At 41.8% G+C, this 24,819-nt stretch overlaps 1 protein-coding gene across 2 annotated transcripts in view; it reads left to right on the forward strand.

Annotated features, from left to right (window-relative positions):
* Positions 1-13,418: 13,418 nt before the first annotated feature.
* LOC145348985 (PC3-like endoprotease variant B) overlaps positions 13,419-24,819 on the forward strand; it is a 709,624-nt gene continuing 698,223 nt past the window's right edge. For both annotated transcript variants that reach the window (XM_080197162.1, XM_080197161.1), the window contains exon 1: positions 13,419-13,490. The gene's annotated coding sequence lies outside the window, so the exon portion shown is untranslated. The remainder of the gene's footprint in view (positions 13,491-24,819) is intronic.

The following is a 24,819-nucleotide window of genomic DNA, read 5'->3' on the forward strand; positions in this document are numbered from 1 at the left end:
TAACTGTTGAGTTGTTTCTCTGTAACGGCAGATCTACTCCAGCCATTTCGATGGAGGGAGGAGGAGTTCTCCTTGTGTACAAGTAATTAAAGTCCTTGCATTGGACGCATGGTGTCCAGCGCTGTTTGTGTTCAGAGTCGACTAAGTGTGCCCAAGATTGCTGGTACTGAAGAATCTTTGACAGCCTCTTGTTCTGGATCGCCCCATAAGAGGAAGCATTTGGGGTGAGATTCTCTGGCCTCACAGCCACATGTTTTCCGCTGGTGGGAAGTGGTCCACTGTTTGCTAGCAGAGGGATGATCTGGTCTTACTATCAGTGGGGATTCCTATTGATGTCATCCAATGGCAGTGGAAAAACCGCGGCCAGGATGAACAGCTGGAAAATTCAGATCTTGTGCCATATCTACTCTATCACTCCCTCTTAGAATTTTGTATACCTTGTTCAGAAGCCCTCTTGTTCTTTGAAACTCCAGCGAGTACAAGACAAACTATTTAATCTCTCCTTATATGTCAACCCTTTCATCCCTAGAATCAATCTGGTGAACCTCCTCTGAACTGCAGCCAATGCAACAAAGTCCTTCCTCAAATAAGGAAACCAAAATTGGACACAATACTTCAGATATGGTCTCACCAACATCCTATACAATTGCAACAACACTTCGCTACTGTCATGTTCCAGTCCTTTTGCAATATATGTCAACATCCCATTTGCCTTTTTTATTACATGCTACACCTGCATACCAACTTTCTATGATTCATGAACATAGACACCCAGATCCCTCTGCCCAGATGTATTTTGAATCTGCTTTCCATTGAGATAATAATTTGCCTTTCTATTTTTTTCTGCTAATCTGGATAATCTCACACTTATCCACATTAAACTCTGATACCAAATTTTGCCCCATTCTCCAAGTCTATCTATATCTGTCTGTAAAATTTTTATTTCTCTTCATTGCCAGCTTTCCTACCTACTTTGGTATCATCCACCCATTCTGCTATGTTGCACTTTGTCCTAGCTTGCAGATAATTTTGTGCCCCAGATGTTAATAAACTCTCTTAATGATTTGGATGTTTTATAAAATCATAAGGAACATAAATGAGCTGACTAGACAAGATACAGGGTAGGGGAGTCCAAAACTAGAGGGCATATGTTTAAGATGAGAGTGGAAAGATATAGTAGGCAGAACTGCTGAGTGCATAGAACTGCTACAACAGATCCTGCCCATGGTTCAAATACATTTCTTAAAGGCACAGTAATGAAAGAAATTTTCCCCTGGTGCCAATAGCCTGCTGTGAACGGAGACCAACTTCCAGGGCTTTCCAAAATCTTTCACAGCAATTACAATAGAGTTTCAAAAGAAACCCTTGGAAAATTTTATACCTAGTTTAAAAAAAATTAAAATATCTGTTGTGGCATTCATGTTTCCAGAGAAAACAAACCTTATCCTCAAGCGCTCACATCCTCCTTCTGTAATTTCAAAATCACTACTGCCACCAGCTTTGCTGATGATAAGCCAATGTAGGTCCATCTTACAGTCTAACTCCTCATTCTACGAGTGGAATTCTGCACCCTGTGCACAGTGCACTGGCTGAGACAAGAAAACCAGTGTGTAGCTCACAGCTGCGTTTTCTCTCTAGATTCTATAGCACTCTGTATCTCGGGGCAATGCTGGCTCCACAGAGATCAAAGTTACTTTAAAAACAGCGCACATATATGAGCTAAAAAAGAACACTCCCACCCCCCACCTCCATTGGCACTGGGCAACCCCCCCACCCCTTGTCAGAGGAAACTCCAACACCCCCCCCCCCCCACAAGTACCAGAGCAACAATCCCCCCAGTAAGAGTAGAGTGGTACTGCCAGAGTGCCAGGGGTAGTGCATGTCCCTCTCTCCTGAGAGAAAACATACCTTTGCCTCCTAGTGGGTTCCCTTCAACTGTTTCACGTTTTGCAAAAGCAGGTGTAAACATGACATTTCTTAATGTGATGGGAACACATGATGGGGAAGCCGTCTAAATATATTTACATTTATTAAAATGAGATTAAATGAGATTCCGGCACTCATTACATCACCAGAAATGGGTGGGGATAATCGAAGAATGCCATCTCACCACCTCGCATTAATATTCTCGTTTCTCTGGTCTCGCGGGATTCTTCATCAGCATTGTCATTTTCACTCACGGCAAATGGAGGCAGAAAATCCTGGCCTACGTGTCACATACATACATTGCATATTGAGAATTGAGAATTTCAACATTTGGAAGACTCAGTCAGATTTGCTGAAGTTGTTTTCATATTTTGCTAGGTTTCACACTTGGCATGCATGAAAACAACTAAGAGCGGAGATTTCTGGCCATCCTTGCCCCAAGACCAAAACATCCTGCTCGAGTCAACAGACCTTTGAATGGTCTCCTGTCCCACCCAATTCCTGTGGCTGGTGGGACGGGAAAATTCTACCCTAAAATTTTCATTACACAATGCACTATTTTGTTTCTACCAGCATTTACAAGACATTGGTTCCAATTTTAACCAAGGGTGAATGGTGAATATGCTGCCTATGGACCAAGTGTCAAAGCATATTAACTCCTGGATTTCATTTAAACTGACCATGCCAAATCTCTATCTGATGGCATCATTGGCATTAAGTGACAGAATCATATGGCATTGTATTCCTGTAACTGGCGGTGGCTATTATAACAAATATGTACTTGGTATGTGTTTTAGGGAACTTGTTGAGCTGGTATTTAGTAAAGGAAATTCCGTGGTAACACATCCAAGAATAGTTTATCTGGACTAACCAATTTCTTAACCTTTCCGCTCAAATGCCATAACCATAGAATCACAGAAACTCTACAGTGCAGAAGGAGGTCATTTGACCCATCAAGTTTGCACCAACAACAATCCTACCCAGACCTCATCCCCATCACCCCACATATTTACCCCACTAATCCCTCTAACCTACCCATCCTGGGACACCAAGGGGCAATTTTTAACCCGCACATCTTTCGCAAATAAAACTATTTAAATGTTATGAGTAGATTAGTGACTGGATTATTAAATCAATCATAATGCACATAAACTTGTTCATAATTATGTTTTTTTCTCTTCACTCATGAGTAAGGGAGAGAAATGGAAAATTGTTTTCTCAATAAAACCTATATTTTACTTTTTTTATAACTAACGCTATCTATTCTATTCATTCAAATAAACTTTCTGTTTTCTTCTGTATAAGTATAAAATCCTTTACTTTTCTCACTTGTGCTCAGTTTTCTAGCTCCCACTGTACAATGTGAAGATGGAAACAACATTTTAAAAAAATCCCATTTATTTCTCCAAGTTAAATCGTTTTCTTCCATGCAGTGAACATCTATGGTTCTCATGTGGTGGAGATGCCGGTGTTGGGCTGGGGTGGGCACAGTAAGAAGTCTCACAACACCAGGTTAAAATCCAACAGGTTTATTTGAAATCATGAGCTTTTGAAGCACTGCTCCTTCATTAGGTGAGCGGACAGGTAGGTTTCACAAATATGGCATATATAGACAAAGACAGAATTGCAAGATAAGGTGTGTTTTTGTGAGTCTTCTATCTATGGTTCTAAAAGAACAAGTCTTCAAAATGTTTTAATCATGTGATTGAGGGAGTCCAAGAGTTTCAGACCACTCTTCAAATTATTCGTCCATGTTGAAACAAGAAAGAGTTCTGAACCAATGAACAACTGGGCCTGTTATAGCTCTTTGCTGGAACAATTCAGGACTACTCCCACTGCCTGTCCTCTTGCCATAGCCCTCTATATTCCTCTACTTCAAATATTTACTCACGTCTCCCTTAACGATTCCCTGTCACAAAGCATACCTTGCTCTAACAATGTTCTCATGAAGAAATTGTTCCTAACAATTTAATCTTAAATTCATTAGTAGCTGCTCAGACGGAGGAAATGTTCTTTGCCTATTGAATGTCATAACTCTGAATAATTTTTTTAATCTGTATTAAATCTCTTCTCAGCTTTCTCTGTTCCAGTGCAAATCAGATCAATATCTTAATTCTCTCTTCATAGCTCGATCTTCCTCAAAACTGTGGCACGAACATTGCTTATGCGTGTAAAGTGAATTTCTGGCAAAGTTACACTAGCAGATCTGGAGAAACCAGAGGAAATTCCAGGACTCTCTCTGCACGTTCACACCCTTTGTTATGTTTCTGTAGTGTCTGTACTCTCAGTGCTTCTTTTAACTCCCAACATTTATTTCCTCACATATTGTTAATTGTACATTAATTGTGTGCAGGTGTTGGGCATTAACTGGTGATTTTACTTGCATCTCTCCAATTGGACACAGACTAATACAATGGTTGTTGTGCTACGAGGTATATGCTTGCAAAAATTCTGCATACAAATATAAATGTTTGTAAAGTTTTGCACCAGTTCTATCCTTCATCAGTTGGCTTCCTGGAGTATTGTACAACACACAGGTCCATATTGACTTGTATATTACACCTGTCTGATCTTTCACCAATCTGTCCAAGACATCTTGATGTTCTTCTTATCTCCTCAAGAGTTGACTAAATCCCCTATTTTTATCTCAGTGGAAGATTTTGAGATAGTGCTTCCTATTCCCAATTCTGTCATATAAAAACAAATGTGAATTTATCACTGACGCCTCAGGCACACCACTTCTAAACCTTCTTCAGCAGAAATAACACTCATTTCTTCTCTTTGTTTCCTGTTTGTCATTAAGTTATGCAATCTAAGCTTACTGGAACTTGATGTTAATGTCGTCAATCTACTTTTACCAGACTTATCCTTCTTTTCCTTGTTGAGCAGTAATGTTAGATCAATAACCCCGCAGCCCCACAGCACAGTTTAAATACTTCATAAGGACAAAATTGTTTTGAAAGAAGTGGCTGAAATGTAAAAGGAATAAGTCTCAGCCATTAAAAAGTGTACGAATGGTTACATTTATAATAGCAGATCCAGAAAGTCCAACTCACAATTGTGATCCTATTCAGAGACGGAGACAAACACAGCAGACCACAATGGGTTGAATTCCATATGCTGGAACCAGGCCCGATGCTGTACCCTTCCATGCAGGAATGTGAAGTTGAGGTTAAAATTAGATTAGCCATGATCTTGTTGAATGGCAGACCAGATTACAGGGGCTGAATGGCCTATTCCTGCTCCTATTTCCTATGTTTGAATATTCATAACCTTAAAATCCAACCTAATGACATCAGGTCACGGACCCAATGCCGTCATACCAGTCTGAAATTATGCAACACCAGAATCAGGACCCACCCACCATCTTTAAAAAGTTAATTAGCAAATGTTTAAATTTAAGAGCGAGGTTTTTAAATCAACGAGTGTTGCGAAGTCAAGGCCACAAGCAGGTCTATGGCCGACCTTACCAGAATAGGGCTGGGAGACCTTGGTAGTGCAGGTAATTTGGTTTTACATTCAATTTAAAACTACATCAGGCCTTTTCCTGAGGGAAGAGGGCACGCAGGAAGAGTCGGAAAGAAAATTTCCAGTACAGCACTTGTGCTGAACATGAAATAGAAATTGGGCATTCAGTGGGTGGCTGTTCCTCTGGTGAGGAGGAGAAGGAAGAGCTCAGATGGCCAGGGACAGATATGCCCTGTGATCCACTGAAATGGACAAGCAACAGCTTGTCCATCTCGCTGGACCTGATGAAGGAGCAGCACTCAGAAAGCTTGTGATTCCAAATAAACCTGTTGGACTTTAACCTGGTGTTGTGAGACTTCTCACCATACTTACAAATGTCCGAGCGTCAGTGTCTGAGATGACTCTGAATGTCCAAGGAGATGGTCACATCAATCTGTAACAATTACATTGGAAGACACCAGATGCCTGTGCCCCTCAAGGTCACATATTTCTTGTCGCGGTGAAGAAGATCATGAACTGAACCAATTGAGATCCATTTCTGTCCAAAGTGAAAGGCAAAATGCTTATAGGATGGGTAAATGAGCCAGTTTCTGAGGAAATGAAACAATTATTTACCCACAAGAATAGATTGAGTTGTCAGGATAGTATTGTACTGTGGGGTACAAGAGTAGCCATTCCTATTTCAGGCAGAGAGCTGCTCCTAACAGAATTCCACAGCACCCATTTTGGCATCTCTAAGGCGAAGATGCTTGCTAGGAGTTACGTGTGGTGACCTGGTATTGATGCTGGTATCAAGCAACTAGTCAAAAAGTGTCAATAATGCCAACTGCAACAAAGGTTGCCTGCTACAGACCCACTGCACCCTTGGGAATGGCCTGGCTGGCCATTCATACCAATCCACATTGACTATTTTAGCCTATTCCTGGGTACAATGCTTTTGTTCATGATTGATTCACACTCTAAATAGATGGACATTTTCGAGGTAAAGTCACCTACATCACATGCCACCATCGAAAGATGACACCAATGCTTTTCAACTGACAAATTATCTGAAGCCAAGATATCATGCAATGGAATTGTATTCACATGAGCTGAGTTTTAAAACTTTGCCATCTCAGTGATATATTATCACATTAGAACTGCACCTTACCACCCAGCATCAAACAAACGGGTTAAGTCTGGCCTAAAGAAACTGTCAGGAGGATCCTTGGAGAGCAGAATCATGATTCCCCCTTGACTATCGCACCACTCCACATGCAACAACGGGAGCTCCACCAGCAGAACTGTTACGAAGCATTGTTGCATAACAAGATTAAAGCGCATGTTTCCAAATTTGCCAAGGAGGGTAGAAGCCAGTCAAAGTAATCAGAAAGCAAGCCATGATTCACAAAATCATGAAGACAAACATCTCACCAAAGCCATCCACATACCCCCACTTCTTGCCTTCAAACAACCGCACAACCTCAAACAGATCATTGTCCGCAGCAAACTACCCAGCGTTTAGGAGAACAGTGACCACAACATCACACAACCCTGCCACAGCAACCTCTGCAAGAGTGCTGGATCATCGACATGGATGCCATCATCTCACATGAGAACACCATCCACCAGGTATACAGTACATGTTCTTGCAACGCGGCTAGCATTGTCTACCTGATACACTGCAGGAAAGGATGTCCTGAGGCATAGGACATTGGGGACACCATGCAGATGCTACGACAATGGATGAATGAACACCGCTCAACAATCACCAGACAAGACTGTTCCCTTCCTGTTGGGGAACACTTCAGCCACCATGGGCATTCAGCCTCTGATCTTCGGATAAGCATTCTCCAAAGTGGCTTTCAAGACATACGACAACACAGAGTCACTGAGCAGAGACTGATAGCCAAGTTCCGCACACATGAGGATGGCCTCAATCGGGGTCTTGCATTCATGTCACACTATTTGTAATCCCCATGACTTTCCTGGGCTTGCAAAGTCTCACTAACTGTCCTGTCTGGAGACAATACACATCTCTTTAACCTGTGCTTAACCCTCTTTCCACTCACATTGTCTGTACCTTTAAGACTTGATTACTGTAAAGACTCGCGTTCCAACCATTATTTTGTAAATTGAGTTTGTGTCTTTATATGCCCTGTTTGTAATCAGAACTCTTACTTACCTGGTGAAGGGGCTACCAAATAAACCTGTTGGACTTTAACCTGGTGTTGTGAGACTTCTTACTGTGTTTACCCCAACGCCAGCATCCCCACATCATCAACCAGATCTCTAGTCGCCTTGACTTGTCAAGCCACTAGCAACAGATGCACAAAACTGAGGGAGCCAGGCTGGCCTAACACGATCCATCTCCACCCAGAATCAACTCACACATGGATGATTCTTGTGTGCTCCACTAACAAAAACGTATTGGCCAGGATGTTCCATTTTCGCCTACCTGGCTCCTTTCAAAAGCCCTAGGTCCTCTTGACCAACAGAACCAAGAGACCTATCCACCCCAAATTGTACTTTGTTTTACCAAACAATTATTTTTATGGCTACCTCTAATAACTGCTTGATTCCAGTATATGCTTCCACCATAATTTAAAATAAATGCAAACTATTTATTTCAGCCATAATTTCACCTTTCAAAATTGCACTCTTTCCTTCATCTTTGATAGATCTTCCTTTCTCATTACCCAATTCTTTAAAGAAAACCTGACTCATTCCTTTTTGTCTTTTTCAGATTTCCTATCAACCTTCCTAATTTCCCCTTGCACCACTTGGCTACATTTTCAATCTGGCTCATGATTACCTTCAGAATTGTTCATCCTAATTTTATCTTGTGTTTTAATCTTTCTATTGCTGCAGCTCTAATCCCCGATTCATTTCCTTTCCACCTTATAAGAATGTATTTATATTCTAGCCCAGACATTTCATATTTGAAGATATCTGTTTGCTGAGTTTTCTGCCCAGATCTTTTACTTCATTGAATTTTGACTTCTTCTACTCCAGCATATTTACATTTGAGCTATTTCACATTGCGCTCAGCTTTTTGGTATGTTTCCCCATTATTTTAGTAATCTCATGTTACTTAATTGCCCCAGTTTATTTGCCAAATAAATTAAGCAGTGTTTATTTCCTTGTTGGATTGAGGGTGAAAGGAATTTTACGCTTCCCTGCTGATGGACTTGAAGATGGTGTGTGGGTGAGGTGGGGATGGGGGCTGGAGAGGGGGCTTGTAAAATGCAATGCATGGCCTCTTAACCTGCCCATCCAAAACTATTTTATGGGCGGAAAGGGGAGGCATTGGAGGCAAATTGGGTGGCTTGTCCATGCTTTGGTCTGTTGAGTCCAAGTACTGTTGAGTACTTGGTCACTTACTTAAGTGACCAAGTAAATTGGTCACTTAAAATTGGAATTAAGTGACCAATTAAAAGTCATTTAATTGCCTCAGCTCACCCCATCACTATATTATCTGCAGCAAGGGTGACCCATGCCAAGGGGGTAGCCTGTCAGCTTTAGAGCTGGTGCCACATAAGAGGTGTTACCTCCTTTGCAGGACCCCTTGCTTATTTGATGCACCCCTACCAAAGTCTTACTCAGTTTGGCTTTCACTCATACTTCTTAAACCTGGCCATTCAACCCCTTCATTTCCCTCACTGGAGCCTGCCATCCAGGAAATTAATCTTTGATTCCATGATATTCCAGTATAATCTTGTAAGGTTGACAATCGTAAGCCCCAAGTATCCCTCTTTCTGAAAAATCTCCCGTTTTGGTTTATAGAGTCATAGAGGCCCAACTTGTCCATGCCACCCTTTTTTTAAAACCCCGAAGCTAATCCCAATTACCCGCATTTGGCCCATATCCCTCTTTCCCATCGTACCCATGTAACTATTTAAATGCTTTTGATAAGACAAAATTGTATCCGCCTCTGCTACTAACTCTGGCAGCTTGTTCCAGACACTAACCACTGTCTGTGTGAAAAATTGCCCCTCTGGACACTTTTGTATCTCTCCCCTCTCACCTTGAACCTATTCCCTCTAGTTTTAGATTCCCCTAACTTTGGGAAAAGATATTGACTATCTAGCTGATTAGTGCCCCTCATTACTTTATAGACGTCTATAAGATCACCCCTCAGCCTCCTACGCTCCAGAGAAAAAAGTCCCAGTCTATCCAACCTCTCCTTATAACTCAATCCATCAAGTCCCAGTAGCATCTTAGTAAATCGTTTCTGCACTCTTTCTAGTTTAATAATATCCTTTCTATAATAGGGTGACCAGAATTACACACAGTATTCCAAGTATGCCTTACCAATGTCTTATACAACTTCAACAAGACGTTCCAACTCCTGTATTCAATGTTCTGACTGATGAAACCAAGCATGCCGAATGCCGCCTTCACCACTCTGTCCACCTGTGACTCCACTTTCAAGGAACTATGAACATGTACCCCTAGATCTCTTTGTTCTGTAACTCTCCCCAGTGCCCTACTATTAGCTGAGTAAGCCCTGCCTTGGTTCAATCGAACAAAATGCATGACCTCGCATTTGCCTAAGTTAAACTCCATCTGCCATTCGTCAGCCCATTGGCCTAATTGATCAAGATCACATTGCAATTGGAGATAACTTTCTTCACTGTCCACTATGCCACCAATCTTGGTGTCATCTACAAACTTACTAATGATGCCTCCTATATTCTCATCCAAATCATTAATATAAATGATAAATAACAGTGGACCCAGCACTGATCCCTGAGGTACATTTATATTGTTTCTTCCAAATTGCATCACTTCCCACTTTTTCTTTGCATTAAATTTAATCTCCCTACCCATTTCACCAGTCTCCCTAAAGTCTGCTGCTGTTCTCTTTGCTCTTATGCCCTTTGTATCCAAGTCCAAGTCATCTATATCAATAAAACTATGCTCCCAATGCTAATCTCCCAACATACTCGCACATTCACTTATTGACCCATACATGGCTCAGTGGGTCAGAAGGTTTGAGTTCATAGCCTACTCCAGAGGTTTGACCAACAAACTTAATTAAGTAGTGAGGAGGTTCTATAATGTTTTATTTACCATGATGGACTAAATTTTTAATACTATCCCTCCCCATCCCCAGCCCATCATACATCATGACAGGGAGTGAGGACAGCAGGGCTACCTTGCCATAAAGGGCAGGATTTAACTGGTTCATTAAGGCCTTTTGTTGGGGCTGATTAAAATTTGACCTTGGTGCAACCCCCGTGACATCAATGTTGGCCTGGCTGATGAGGTAATATTATATTTCAAATTTTAAAAAATTGGAGAGAGAGCACTTCCACTTTGGGGTGCCCTCTCCCGCACTTAGCTGCAAAGGCAATTGGTCCTCCAGCTTTGAGCAATGTCCATCACCCTCATTGGATTTATGGCAAGCCTGTTCACTGGCCACTAATTGGTCAAGTCGGGGAAAATCACAAATGAACGGTCGATACATTGCGGCCTCCTGACCATCATCGGAGAATGATGGTGACATCCTGAAGCCCATAGGAAAAGTTCTATTCCATCTTTTAGATAAACTGTTACAACTGTCCTCTCAGAGGAGTCCTATGGTATTATTTTTAATAAGAGCAGGACCATTGGTCCAGTGTTCTGGTCAATATTTATCCCTCAATCAACATCTCTAAAATAGATTATTTGGGCATTACCAAGTTACTGTTTGTGTGCATTTTGGTTGCCATGTTTCCAATGTTACTGACAACACTTGGGCTGGAATTTTGCTGCCACACCCGCCCAAATTCACTGTTGGCTTCAGGCGGGATTTTGCAATTCTCACCTGAACGAGGTCATAAAATACCAACCTGAATGTTTAACTGACATTAAAGTGCTTTGAGACCTCTTGGGATTGCAAGGATTCTATAAATTCAAGTCTTTCTATTTTCTTGATATCAGGAACACCTGCCTGTTTGTCACCCTACAGCCATGCCTGGGGGTACACGCAAACACAGTGGCACAGTATTAAGCACTACTGTCTCACAGCACTAGGGACCCATGTTCAATTCCCAGTTTGGTCACTGTTTGTGAAGACTCTGCACATTCTCCCCATGTCTGCATGAGTTTCCTCCAGGTGCTCTGCTTTCCTCCCATACTCCAAAAGATGTGCTGGTTAGGTGCATTGGCCATGCTAAGTTCTCCCTCTGAGTGTACTCGAACAGGCACTGGAATGTGGTGACTAGAGGATTTTCACAGTAACTTCATTGCAGTGTTAATGTAAGCCTACCTGTGACCCTAATAACTAAAAACAACTTCTGTAAGGTGATGGCTCTTATTGAGTGGATTAAAGTTAATGTCCAGCCACAAAATATTTGGCATGCAACAAGTCCATGGTGTCCTTCAAAGGAATTGTGATTGACGAATCTCTCTCCAGTGTAGAGTATTCTTTAACTTTGAGCCATGAAAAGTGGTCTTGAGATATAACTTGAAGGAAAACACGGAATCCGGACACATCCAATTTTCAGGCCAATCTATGTGTCAGTCAGTGACCTTGCACCATGCAGTTTGATGGGATTGCAGTAATTTAATGTGTGAAGCTCTTGGAAGATTATGTTGGGGTTTCAACTGTATGTTGCTCATTGAATGTTGGTCCCTGCTGAAAAATGGACTACACATAAAATAAAAGAGTTATAAACTCTTTGAGAGTTTGCTATGAGCAGGCAATAAATATCATGTTTTCTTTATCTTGCAGTTATACATTGTCATGTTTTTTTAAAGAAATCTGCCTTCAGCTTCCACGCAGTTTATAGCATCTGGCCATCTGTTTCTCACAGCCATGGTGCGCTGCTTCCTTACAGTTACTAATGAGGACAACTCTCATTGCGCTGACCACATTCAGGTATCCACGCCCCTGCTGGTCATTGAACTGGTCCTATGCTGTGACACTGTCACTCGCCCAGACTCCATTTTGTCATTTACCTTCACTTCATTTTTGCCTGACAATTCATATCTATTTCTCCCTCCCCTGCCTAGCAATAATAAGAGATGACAAATATCCATTTTGTACCTGTGTAAAATTCCCCCTATATGCAATTACTTTCCTTTGACTGAACATATTCCTATAAACAGCCAGAAGTTCTGGCTGTTTTGTCCACATTTACTGTAGACTACCTTCAAGGGCAAAGTCAAAGCTATATGGAGAGTTCATGCTTCTTGTTCAAATAAACTGACAGTGAATTGCTGGCAGTCAGTTCAATGCATTTTTGGCTAACTTTGTATAGTAGCAATTCTGGCTTCATTACAATCGGTTTGCAAAGGTTGGCCTTTATCGAGCCTTGTAGTGTTTTATATTCTATACTCACTTCAGCAATCAGCTTATAATTCTACATGTTAAATACACAATTAACTCCTCCAGAATAAACAACATCAGTAACAACTTTGGTACCTTTCTATGTATTGTATGTCCTGTTTGATTTTTGTGTTTTAAATTTAGTTACATCTTTTGAACAAGAGACTTCTCTTTTTGCAAGTTTTTGAATAGAGTCTAATCTTTTAATCATAAATTTGCCACCTTTTAAAAATTCCCCACAGTACTTTTTATTCTTATTCCTGAATGTTTTTTATGGTGAGGTGTAAGTGGGGGAAGTGAGCCACTTTGTGCAATTATATAACCAGAATGTGCCTGGTACATTGTTGACATCATGTTACTGAAAGGCAGATTGTAGAAGATGATTGTACCCACTTGATTTGCATTCTCAACTTTGATATTTTCTTAGACAATTTTTAATCAGAGAACATTGGCACATGCTAAGAATTGATCATTTAATCAGAGTAAGGAGGGACTGCATTGGTGACAGGTAAAGGTAGTCACAGGATTCACCTTCAGTTAATTTCATTACAGCATTCATTACCTATTTACAGACCAACTTGGAGAAACCTTTTCTTCCACTGTGCATTCTTTGCCAGTTATAGACTGATTTTAGCAAAAGTAGGCGGGTACTATATTAAGAGAACAAATAACCAGCTATGCAAAGCAGTCTTTAAGGATCTTACCCTCATAGTTGTGGATCAAATTTCATTCAACTGGCTTTTTACACTCCCTTCAGCAAGCATCTGCCTTCTCCAGTCTTGAGGTTTATTCATCAAAGGTAGTAAATTATTTTCAAAAGCTATGATTAGAAGTATTTACTTTTATAAGAAAGAACTCATTTAAATGTTATTTGTGGATGTAAACATCACATTTGATTTATACACAGCTGTTAATAAGCTCTTAGCAATTACTATTATTTCTGCTTCTGATAGTTTGCTTTATAATTTCTAGTTTTATAGGCTTGTCATGGAACATTATACTTTATCAATTTAAAAACATTGGTAACTATAGTAACTCAAGTTAATACCTGCAGTGGAGTATTTTGTGTTGGAAAGCTGTCACATGTCCCAAAGGTTTAGCTTTTTTACCTCAGTGTAAGCTTTTGTTCAAATCTTCCAAGTCTAGTTCTCAAGATTGAAATGCGATGTACGTAATTGTGTCAGGTGTCAAATGTTAGTAGCACGATCTTCCATATGCCATACTTCCCATCTTGGATGTAGGGAAATAGAGGTAGGCATTTCTCAAGAAGGAAAGAGTTGGTGGATTGAGGAAAGTATTCTCGCCCCATCTCCCTTGTTAAGGAGTGGAAAATCAGATGAGTTAGTTGGGGTGTGTGTTTGTGTGTGTTTCGGTCCTTAGCACAGGTTGTCTGATTGTTCCTCACAAACAGAAGATATGGTTAAAAAGTAATTAATGATGAAAGAACTGCTCTGTAAAAGCAAAACACTGTCAATTTGATTGTGTGCAGTTTAATCATATGAACAAAATTATGGCATTAAAATTTGTGTTTCAATCTTATTTTACTAACAGGAAATTGTGACTCATTTTAGTTCCTGATCCAAACATATTCTTTTGTAACTGCGTGGACTAAACAATAAAAAAGAATGACAGGCTGAACAGGTTCGGAAAACTCTGTTACTGCATTTTTTCTGAGTAACAAGCTGAGTAAATGTGAATCAGCCAACATGCCTTGATTTGCATAAATACCTTGTTTGATGTGACAAAGGTGAGCTGAAGCAGGAAGTGTTTTGAGATAGAGCATAAACTAAAACTCATAGAGATAAGCATTCCGGTCTCACTCCAACCAGCTGGTAAAGGGCAAGGCTCTGCATAAAGGCACAGTTATTCTTCTAATCTGCTGCAGTCCAGATCACAGAGAATAGTAAATCTGATAATTATAGATATCTCAAATACCAGTAATGAAAATGTGAAAAGAAACACTTATCATGTAAAAATGATACTGTCAGTACATCAACTCCTTAATTATTCAGACCTACTTCCAATTAAGGATACCGCCTCCATTGTTGCTGACCTACTGAGCATCTTATTGGAGCTCCATCTATCAATCAATAACACCTTTATGCTGCCTCACCTTATTTGCATTTCTTTATATAGCTATTTATTGAAGTTTAAATTATAAAGCAAAAATATTCAACTGATTATATTGTTCACAGCAGTCCTTGTTTTAATCTTACTCTCATATCTTGAATAAGGACTGGCACAGTGGCATGTTGGTTAGCACTGCTGACCTGGTGCCAGGTGTCCAGTTCGATTCCAGCTTTGAGTGTCTGTCTGTGTGGGGTTTGCACACTCTCTGTGTGCGTACATGGATTTACTTCGGGTGCTCCGGTTTCCTGTCACAGTCCAAAGATATGCAAGTTAGATGGATTGGCAAAGTTAAATTGCACCTTAGTGTCCAAAGATGTGTAGGTTATGTGAATTCGCACGAGGTTACAGGGAAAGTGGGTGGAGTGGGGTAAGATACTTTAATGAAGAGTTGGTGCAGATTCAATGGCTGGAATTTTTCTAGTGCGCCCACCTAGAATCCCCCGAAGGCTTGCAGAACAGAATTCTCCGTTAGTCTCAGGCGGTATTTTACGTGCCTCACCTGAGCAAGGTCATAAAATAAGAACATAAGAACATAAGAAATAGGAGCAGGAGTAGGCCAACTAGCCCTTCGAGCCTGCCCCGCCATTCAATAAGACCATGGCTGATCTGTCTTGGCTCAGTTCCACATTCCCGCCCTCTCCCCATAACCCTTAATCCCCTCTCTTATCAAAAACCCATCAACCCGCGTCTTAAAAATATTTAGCGAGGTAGCCTCCACCACTTCAACGGGCAGAGAATTCCAGAGATTCACCACCCTTTGAGTGAAGAAGTTCCTCCTCAACTCCGTTCTAAACCGCCCCCCCTTTATCTTGAGGTTGTGCCCCCTAGTCCTACTATCCTTTCTGAGCGGGAAGAGTCTCTGCACCTCTATCCTATCCATCCCATTCATCATCTTATACGTCTCAATGAGATCTCCCCTCATTCTTCTAAACTCTAACGAGTACAAGCCTAGTTTATTCAGCCTCTCCTCATAGCTCAACCCCCTCAACCCCAGCATCAGCCTAGTAAACCTCCTCTGCACTCCCTCCAAGGCCAAAATATCCTTGCGTAAGTACGACGCCCAAAACTGCACACAGTACTCCAGCTGCGGCCTCACCAATGCCCTATACAGCCGCAGCAAGACCTCCCTACTTTTATATTCAATCCCCGTCGCGATGAAGGCCAGCATCCCATTCGCCTTCCTGACCACCTGCTGCACCTGCAAGCTGGGTTTTTGCGACTCATGCACAAGGACCCCGAGGTCCCTCTGCACCGTCGCCTGCTGCAGTTTTTCTCCACATAAGTAATAATCCTTCCTACCATTATTCCTACCAAAGTGGACCACCTCACACTTGCCAACATTAAATTCCATCTGCCATTTCCTGGCCCATTCACCCAGCCTATCTAGATCCTTCTGTAGACTCTCACCACCCTCCGCACAATTTGCCTTTCCACCAATTTTGGTGTCATCAGCAAATTTCGACACCCTACACTCGGTTCCCTCCTCCAGATCATCTATATAAATGGTAAATAGCTGAGGCCCCAGCACCGACCCCTGGGGCACTCCACTAGTTACCATCCGCCAATCTGAATAGCACCCATTGACCCCCACTCTCTGCCTCTTATTTGACAACCAATCCTCTATCCACGCTAACACTCTACCCCCAACTCCATGCCCCCTTACCTTCTGCAATAACCTCTTGTGAGGTACCTTGGCCAGACGGCCTCCTTCTGCACTGTAAGAATTCTATAATTCTAACTGCAGGTAAACCTCGAAAAGGTAGGTGTAGACGCTGTGGTACTGGATCATTATTCCCCTACGCTAGTAATCAGAGATTTCAAATGTCACCACTACATGGGGCAGGATTTAACACAGAGGTGGTGGTCCACCTCCTGGTTAGAAAGTCAGGGAGGAGCCCACCTTCACCGACCTGGGAGTCATACTTGATTTTATGGTCCTCACATAATTGGTTGACTGAGGTCATGTTTTGTCTCCTCCCCACTGTCCCCAGGAGAAGTCATACATGCAAGAGCTGCCGATTCATGGCATAGTGGTTAGCACTGCTGCCTCACAGCACCAGGGACCTGGGTTCAATTCTGGCCTTGGGTGACTGTCTGTATGGAGTCTGCACATTTTCCCCGTGTCTGTGTGGGATTCTCCGGGTGCTCCGGTTTTCTTCCACTGTCTAAAGGTTACATGGATTGGCCATGCTAAATTACCCCACTGTGTCAGTGGAATTGGTGGGACTAGAGCCTGGCTCGGATTGTAGTCGGTGCAGGCTCAATGGGCTGAAGTGCCTCCTTCTGCATTATAAGGATTCATCAGAGAATCTGTAGTTCTGCAGTCTCAGCAGTGCCACCAGGAACAGTGGCCATTGCTGGGACTGCAGTAGGCTCAAACCAGAAGCAGTAAACCTGGAGGAAAGAAAGGTGGGATGGGTTTGTGAGGCCTGCCAAGTAGGTCATAGTGAGGGGTGGATAGGTTTCTTGTAGGGACAGCCCTCTGTGAAGGAGTGCACTTCCTTCCAACAACCTCCTCCACTCTACCCCAGCGGTGTGCAGAATTATCCCTGGTTCTTTTGCCATATGGCGTTGGTCCACCCAACCACCATTTCTAGTGAAACAATGTGAGACAAGGCCCATAGTAGACTAATTGAGGGCCTCCATTCGTCCAAGGGTACACCATCCCATTACCTATCCTGCTGCTAGGCTACACCTGTGGCACCTCCCTGTCCACTCATCCAACTTACAACCTCTCCACCAGCATGCTGTTGGGCTGGGAGAAATATTGTAAATAAAAAGCTGTTACCTATAAAAATAACCTTGATGATGCTAAGTTGTGATAAGAACCCCACCACCCATTTGCCAATGTCCTTTCCCCTTACTGGACCTTGTGTGATTCCACGTCCACATTATTGTGATCAACTTTTAACTACCTTCTAAAATGGCAATCAGATCACTCAGTTCCACAAAGAATAACAAGAGCAAACTGGACAGTTCAGTTAGCTATGTATTCGGACACAGCAAAGGCACATACAGCCCACCTGAGTTTGCAAAATCCTCCTCACTAACATCTGGAACTTGTGCCAAAGTTAGGGATTCCCAATGGAGTAATGGCACAACAGCAATCTTCACCCTCATAGCATGATACCAACAGCAAAAGTCCTAGATGTGTCCTTTAACAATTCTGCTCACCTACCTGCCTGCCATAGATGCATCTCTCCCTTAAAGTATTGGTTGGAATGACCCACATAAAGTCCTTATGGAGACAAAAGTCCCATCCTCACATTGAGGACACCCTCCATCGTATTATGTGGCACTTGGAATAGTGGTATATTTCGAACAGACCGAACAATTCAAAACTGGGCATCCATGAGATGTTTTGGGCTATTAGTAACAGCAGAATTACTTTCAACAACAGCCTGTAACCTCATGGCCTAGCACATTCCCATTCTAGCGTCAGCATCAAGCTAGGGGATCAAATGAAGGAGTTCAATGAAGTTTACAGGATGGCATGCCAGGAACAACACCAGGCATTTCTAGAAATGAGGCATCAACTTGGCGAAACTACAATACAGGACTACTCTGCATACCAAACAGTGGAAGCAACAAGTGAAAAACAGAACAAACAGATCCAAGCTCTGCAGTCCTGCCACATCCAGTTGTGAATGGTGGTGGACAATTAAACAACCTGCAGGAGGGGAAGGCTGCATAAATATTCCCATCTTCAATGATTGGGAAGCTCAGAACATCAGTGCAAGATACAAGGCTGAAACATTTACAGCCATCTTTGGCCTGAAGCATCAAGTGGATGATTCATCTTAGCCTCCTGCTGAGGTTCCTGCATCACAATTACCAGTCTTCTGTCAATGTGATTCACTCCATGTGATATCAAGAAATGACAGAAGGAATTGGATACTGCAAATGCTATTGGCCCTGACAAACATCCTGGCAGCACCACTGATGACATGAGCTTCAGAACTAAGTCCCTAGCCAATTTGCTCCAGTACACTTACAACACTGGTACCTACCTGACAATGTGGAAGATTGCTAAAATAAACCATGTCCATCAAAAATAGCACAAATTCATTCAGACCAATTCCCACCCCATTAGCCTACTCTCCATCAGCAAAGTAATGGAAGGTGTCATCAACAGTGCTACCAAGTGATACTTATACAGCAATAACCTGTTCTCTGATGATCAGCCTGGGTTCCATCAGGGCCCCCTCAACATTTGACCTAATGCAACCTTGCTTTAAACACGGACGGAAGAGTTGAATTCCAGAGGGGAAGTGAGAATGACTGCCTTTGATATCGAGGCAGCATTTGACTGACTGTGGCTCCTTCTGCACTGTAGGGATTCTGTGGGATAAAGATGCAAAGCTGAAGTTAATGGGGATTAAGGGGAAAACTCTTAGCTGGTGTAACTTGTATCTTACAAACAAAGGAAGGTGGTTGCATTTTTTTAGAGGACAATTATATTAGTTTCAGAACATGTTCCATAGGGTACTGCTCAACTATCTTCAGCTGATCTTTCAATGATCTTTCCTCCACTGTAAAGTCCGAATGGGGATTTTTACCAATGGTTGTACAGTGTTCAGTACCATCTGACACCATCCAGAGCAAAGCAATCCACTTGATTGGCACCCGTCCCACTAACTGAAGCATTCACTCCTTTCACCACCGATGCAAAGCACAAGCAATGTATACTATCTGCAAGAGCACAGCAGCAACTCACCAAGGTTTCTTGGACAACATTTTCCAAACCTATGTCCTCTAACCAAAATAGACAAGGGCAGAAGATACAAGGGAACGTGACCACCTGCATGTTGCCCTCCAAGCTAAAAATGATTGATGAGGGGCAATAAATGTTGGCTAGCCAATGATGCCCAATGTCCTGTGAAAGAATAAATAATTATTACATTCTTGAGAGAAAAAGGCTACAATCCTCCCAAACAAGGGCTAAGTATCAGGTTCAGTCAGAAAACCAAAATGTTTCTCCCTAGGGAAGAAGCAGACTGATTTTCCAATGCGATCTTCCCACACTTTGCCTTGTTTTTGAAGGGGGGGGTTTGTTTTGCACTGCAATTGTGAGGGGTAGGGCCTAAACATGCCAGCAAACCCAACCTCACAGATTGGGACATCCTTTTTAAAGGATGTTCCAAACTCAAATTTTATTTAAAGATAGTCATCTTCCCCACAACCCCCTCCCCCAACCAATGTTTGTCGCTCCGCCAATAGGTCCCCCTTCTGGCCCTGCCACTTTCAGGCCCAAGAGTGGCAGGGCTCACTGCCCTGCAATGCCTCCAATCATTCAGTGGGGGAGAGTGAGGAGGGGTGGGGTGCAATAGCCTCCAAACTCCCCTAACATAGTTATCATATCTTGTTTCCATGGAGACCAGTAGTGATTCCTTCTGCCTTTATGTCACACTAGCAGGTGAGGGCATATGATGTCCCCGGATTTGACATTAACCCAATTTTGCATGTTAAATGTATTTAAATGAATGGTAATCAGGTTCAATCCCTGGCTGATCCCTGATTACGACAGCTGGAAGGGTGTGGGGCCACCACAAATTGTTTGGTACCCCCCGCGAATGGTGTTTCAGGCCTCATGGAATTTTTCTCATATAGCGGGATCGACGCCAAGTGCAACATGGCCGGAAAATCGCCCCTATAATTTGTATTTTGTAAGGAAAACAGATTTTTCACTTGAGTTTGAGATGTCACTGAATGAAATCTGATTAATGTATATACATCCATAGCCAAAATAATCATGTATTGCATTCTTTTTCCTTAAGTTTTATTGATACAAAGAAGGATTTCATTGACACTTATGAGAGTGTGTCTTTGTCTCTGGACACTTGTTATTTCTTAATCAGCTGAGATGCTAATGGTGAAAAAAATTGCGTTATTAAATTTGCATATTCCCAGAAGCAGGCCTTTTGAAAATGATGGCATTTAAACTTCTCGGCCTGAGACAACTGTCAATTTGTGAGATAAAGAGACTGGATTTTTTCCCTAAGGTGCCAATCGAGAAAGCAAAGCTACAGTTATTTGGCTGAGGTCAAATGACACCTAAAACATTCAATCTCACTGGAATAACTCTTAATTTATGATCATAAATTGGCACAAGTCAACATATAATCAACACTCAAGTCGCGCAAATGTATTTGTTCTTTGAGCCTTAAAAATTATAAGTTTAAAAACATTTTGCCATCATAACCTGAAGTTCCATTAGGCTGCACCAGCTTTCTTGGTGCAATTTGTCAGAAACCATTGAAACCAGAAGACAAGGTATACAGTCAATATATTTTCCCAAGAGTAGGGGAGTCTATAATTAGAGGGCATAGACTTAAGGTGAGAGGGGAGAAATACAAAAGTATCCAGAGGGGCAATTTTTTCACACAGAAGTGGTGAGTGCCTGGAACAAGCTGCCAGAGGTAGGAGTATAGGCGGGTACAATTTTGTCTTTTAAAAAGCATTTAGATAGTTACATGTGTACGATGGGTATAGAGGGATATGTGCCAAATGCGGGCAATTGGGATTAGCTTAGGGGTTTAAAAAAAAGGGTGGCATGGACAAGTTGGGCCAAAGGGTCTGTTTCCATGCTGTAAACCTCTATGACTCTTTATGACTCTAAATGATCAGGGACTTCCAAGCTCAAATTGCATTCAAGATCATTTCTGCAATCTCTTGGTACTAGTTTAAAAATCGTGTCTCCATGCAGGCCCAATCCACAAACCTGGCCATAAATCTAGACTGAATTCATTACCATTGTACGTTTCCATTAATTGTTTGTGGGTCTTCAAGAATGCTCATAAAACCAGGATGGTTTTTTTTCTAGGCCTGAGGCATGTATTAAGATCTTTTAAATGATTTCTTCTAATTTATTAAAACTGACTATTGAATACCGATGTGACCAGTAAATGATTCTGCATCATTTTAAAAAAAATTAGTTTCAGTTATTTAAAATTGGACCACTCAGACGCAGCAAACTCAACACGATTACAATAATTGGGCCAGAATCCTCCGGCCGTTCACACTGAAGGGATTCTCTGGTCCCGCCAGCGGTATACTCATGTCCACGGCTTTCCCGCCAGTGTGGGGTGACATCAATTGGAATTTCCATTGACAGCGGCGGGACGAGAAAATCCCACTGCTATCAAACAATGCACCACCTACTACTGGTGGGAAAATACTGCTGGGAGGCTTGTGATCAACCCATTTTCAGCTATATTCATAAAACTGCACCAGGTTGTCCCTCTTAAATATGATGCGGAGATGCTGGCATTGATGAACCTGATGAAGGAGCAGTGCTCCAAAAGTCAGTGATTCCAAATAAACCATTCACCTGATGAAGGAGCAGCGCTCTGAATGCTCATGATTCCAAATAAACTTGTTCGACTGTAGCCTGGTGTTGTAAGACTTCTTACTGTGCCCTGTTACATATGTTGAGGAAAATAGTTCAACCTCTTTTTTTAAACTTACAATTGACTTAGTTCATGGCAGATTCATTTGGCATTTAAAAATATGCAAATAAGTTTGAGCAGAAACCTGAACAAAGAAAGCCACTTCTGAATGAAGGCAAATTTGGAGCACATGCTGCGTCCTCAAGTGGAACTTCTTGGCCAACATGTTTAAAAAGCGGCAATCAGCACACTTTTTACGAGTTTAAAATCTGATTTACAATGATGCTGTTAAATCAACAAATGCAGAACTGAGGACTAGAAAAACAATTTCATTTCCTATTGCATCTGAAATGTGTTTATGTGTTAAGATCCCTCCTGAATAAGCACAATTGGAGGATGCTTGCATTTTACAACTGAGGCATGGCTAGTTTTGTGGGTGGGGGTTTATTTGGATGAAAGATTTAATGGCCAGCCATAAAAGATCAAGGATACTTGAGTGTACAGCAGTTACATAGGTAACTTGCTTGCGATTTATGATTAATTTTCATTTCTGCCAAGTTTTGTAGCATGGGTAACTTAAATACCCATATGGAAAATCAGTTACATATGAGCACTGTATCTATGAATTGATTTAAAATGGGTTACCTGCCTTGATTAATACAAATAACCAGTTTTCCTACTGAAATATTTCAAAATGATTTTTGTCCACTATATTTAGTTTGTGTGTATATTTGAGTAGCTCAAATATTTACAATGGCACATGTAAGTATTCATTACTAAAATATCCTTATGTCAGCTAATGACATGGCATTTGTTAATTGTTATAAGTCACTGATATTCATAAACTCCATTTTATTATTTGCACGGTGGCACAGTGGTTAGCACTGCTGCCTCACAGTGCTAGGGACCTAGGTTCGATTCCTGGCTTGGGTCACTGTCTGTGCGGAGTCTCCCCATGTCCGTGTGGGTTTCCTCCCGCAGTCCAAAAGATGTGCTGGTTCAGGGCATTGGCCATGCTAAATTTCCCTCAGTGTACCTGAACAGGTGTTGGAGTGTGGCAACTAGGGGATTTTCACAATAACTTCATTGCAGTATTAATGTAAGCCTACTTGTGACAAATAAATAAACTATTTTCATTATTGGAAAATCTAGCCCAGGCAAATTGATTTTTTTTTAATCATCTCCTTAATGGGCACATGATGTGTGTTCAGAAGTGGCTGTGTTTTTGCAAGCTCTGGCACTACTCATCTTGTAATCTTTTCTTTTTTCCTAATGCACGATCTGGAATTAGTTGATCCTGATATATAGAAACATAGAAGATAGGAGCCGGAAGGGGCCATTCCTGCCTCTACTGCTCTCTCCTCATCCCCCCAATCCCCATTCTCTGGATAAAATAATTTCCCCTCAACTCCCCTTCAATCGTTAATCCTTCAGCCTATCACTTTTAATCTATGTTCCCTGGTGAATCCTCTGCTTTTAGAAATAGGTCCTTCCACATCCACCCTGTCAAGGCCCCGTCATTATTTTATGTATCTCAATTAAATCTTCCCTCAACCTCTTCTACCTCAAAGATAAAAACTACAGCCTGTCCATTCTTCAAGGTCATCCAAGCTGAACAGAAAACAAAGCTAATGTGAAGCTTATGGGTTCAGTGGGCAAGGATCTGAATGCATTGAGAGAATCTCAATTGGTTTGACACCAGGCAAGAACACCAATTTGGCCCTCTCTCCCTATTCGATGGACAATCATGAACCCAGCTGGGGCTAGTGGGCCTAGAGAATTGCCCCTATCGTCATTTATCTTGATAAGAGCATATGTTGAGTGCAGGAGCTTGGGATTTTTCATTCTTTTCCCATGCTTGTTATCCTGTATATTTGGGAACACTATCTTTTATATCCTTGATAATGGCTTTTCCATCAGAGTGGTCTGGCGATCGGAAGGGGCCAGAGGCCCCTCTTATTTCTTTTTTTCTTATCAGGGAGTGCTCCAAGTGGGTTATATGGCTTAAAAGTCATACTTAAATGAATATAAATGCATATTTAATTGTTTTATTTTAATGTATTGTAACCCTTGCATTTAACTAATTGTTTTGTAGTGCACTTCACTTTTTTTATAGAAAAGGTGACTAGTGCCACAGCAAGATGGTAGGTGGAGAGATAGATATAGCAGTGTTTGGCATGACTTTTTGCCCTCACTTTAGGTCAGGAAAGGCCCCAGTTGTGTGTGTGTGTGTGTGTGTGTGTGTGTGTGTGTGTGTGTGTGTGTGTGTGTGTGTGTGTGTGTGTGTGTGTGTGTGTGTGTGTGTGTGTGTGTGTGTGTGTGTGTGTGTGTTGCATGCCCAGGAGGTTAATGGCTCTTTGAGTTTTGAATATCTTTGGACTGGTTTTCTGAGTTTAATTGACTGGATAGGCAGAATTGAGATCTGTCAGGTTACTTGCTTGGGAGGGGTATCTTCTTGGTATGGGGGTTCCCTATGTGTAGAAGGAGAGTTGCACTTAGGATTCCCTGTCTCGACAGTGCTTTCAGTTCACCTTGTCCTGAGACTTTCTTTCTATTTTCTTGCTCTTTGAAAGGGTATGGAACATAGTGCCACATCTTTGTGGCCTTATC

Source organism: Carcharhinus amblyrhynchos, chromosome 10 (genome assembly GCF_965287045.1).
Source record: "Carcharhinus amblyrhynchos chromosome 10, sCarAmb.v2.hapA, whole genome shotgun sequence".
NCBI lineage: Eukaryota > Metazoa > Chordata > Chondrichthyes > Carcharhiniformes > Carcharhinidae > Carcharhinus > Carcharhinus amblyrhynchos.